Here is a 2406-nt window from a genome sequence, read left to right on the forward strand (position 1 = left end):
ACAATTTGGGAAATTACGAGAATAAAGTCGTAATATTACGAGAATAAAGTCGTAATAATACGAGAATAAAGTCGTAATAATACGAGAATAAAGTCGTAATAATATGAGAATAATAATTCTCAATAATAATTGTTGTTGGAGCCAGAAATCAAGTTAATATAATGCACAACTTCATGGAGAAAAAGTATAAAATTCGTTTTTTTTTTTACTGAATGTGGAATTAATACATTTATAATGAAGTCCATATTTTCTTTACTTTGACTTCTATAAAAGCAAAATACCACATTCTCCCACAATAAGGCAAAGTCTTGGTGTGTAAGCAAATACTAAAAGAGGTGCAAAACAGTTTCTAGGTGGTCTTCACAAAAAGAACAGTTTGTGTTGATTTGTTTGTCTCTTTTAAATTTAACCATGTAATGATTAGCAGGGTAACGACACTTCTTTCACCTTGTTTACTCTCAGGTATCTGTGAGGAATCATCCAAACTTTTTTTCCAGTCAATGTCGTTTACAAATCGGTTCCAATAAAACATAACATTTGGAATAGATACTATTTCTTTGTAATACGAGGCATTAATGTTTTTATTATTTCGTGGAAGTTTAAAAAAACAGATTTTTTATTTAAATCATTTGTAACGTCAGTTATGTGGCAGTTATAGTATGAAAGCAGAGCCGATAGGTTTGCTCTGGATTAAAGTTAGTGTTTTGTTTTTACAAAGTAAAAGTCAACCATGATAATGATGTCACTAGAAGCCAATCGTTTATCCCTTCAAAATAAAGGCCTACATTTAAAATACAAAACACAAAAAAAAATGACTAAAGGTTAACAGATAGGGTATGTTTTTGTAATTTTTCACCTTTAAGATGATCAAAACCATCTATAACCCTTTGTCCTAATTGTCTTATTGTGGCAGTCTTAACCGGATGCTTTAATGTAACACCACGACCAGCTTGATGTACTGACCCGGTCGCGTCCTGTCAAACTTTACCGACACTGGGATCTCACGTCCGTCTGTTTGCCACTGTCTCTCAGCGATGGAGCGGAAAGTAGCTCGAGAATTTAGGCACAAGGTAAGATACAAACATTTCCCTCTTCTTATATTGATCGAATAGCTTTTTAAATAAAAGAAAAAGCTCTTGTAAAGCTCTTTATCTACCTGGTGGCTCAGGTGTCTCAGGCAGTGGGATGTTACGCAGACATAGGCCTGACCGACAGCCTCAGGAAAACAGAAACAACCCTTAGAATAATTCAAGGATTATATTTTAGTATCAGCAAAGGAAAAATAGTATATACAAGTATATAAACATCAAATAAATGTTAATAATTTAGAAACTGTAATGTACCTTCAGAGTTAAAATGTAGTTTATCATTAAGTCCATTGGATAAATTAGACTAAACTATTAAACTAATTGTTTATAGATTAATAGGTTTTTATTGTGTTATTGCCTTTCTTGGGTTATCTAGGGTGAAATAAATATGTAATGAAATAAATGTAATAGTTCCCACAACTGTTCTGTTAGGTGATACTTACGGGCACACATCTTGTGAGTTATAAGCATAATTTGGGCTTCAGTGGATCATCCTATTTTCCTTAAATTCTTAAAACTTAAGCAGCCACAGTGTGATTTAAATATTATTTTATATTGGAGGACATCCATTATGTTTTAGTCCCACTGCTGAAACCTTTTTCTCTGCCCCAGGTAAAAACATAATGCAGCGGAAACTACCATGATAAAATAAACATTAGTTGATTAGTTCCATGAATTAATTACAAATTATGCCTTGTTTTGTGGTTGGCGTTGGCATATTATCTGCCTGAAAAGGTAACTGTGAGTAAAAGATTACAAAGGAAAGGGGAACATGATACGTTCAGGGCGTTTTCAGGTCCAGAGCATGCAGGGATCACCAAACAGCCATCTGTGCTGCACTCAGGCGGGCAGGGTCCCATATTATGGGCTCTTCACAAAGGGCATCTCAGTTTTTATGATAATGTAGACTGTGTCAGAGATGAGCAGCTGAGCGTAAAAGATGGGACAATTTACTGGGGTTTAATTAGAGGCTGAGGGCCAAAGGCTGCACAATCAAGCTTTGTTTCTTTTTGGGACAGTCGCTGTCTCTCTCTGTGTGAAGTTCCAGTGTACTTTTGTAGAAGATTTGCATTATTATCTGTTTTTGTCAGTTTAAAAGTTCTTTGTATGTACTGCAATTTATGTACATTGTAATAGGAAAAAGTTATTCTGTGAAAACATTCATTTAAACTAGACAGTGCACTCTTTAAAACAGGTATCTGCCGGCCCAACGCCTCCTACCTCATTAGTTTATGGTGCCAAAGTCTGCTGTTAGTTCAGGCTGAAATTTATGACAGTCATAAAACGCCATGTCACACACACCCACACAGCAGGGTCC

Source organism: Morone saxatilis, unplaced genomic scaffold, assembly GCF_004916995.1.
Source record: "Morone saxatilis isolate NCDOM2014 unplaced genomic scaffold, NCSU_SB_2.0 Contig2, whole genome shotgun sequence".
NCBI lineage: Eukaryota > Metazoa > Chordata > Actinopteri > Moronidae > Morone > Morone saxatilis.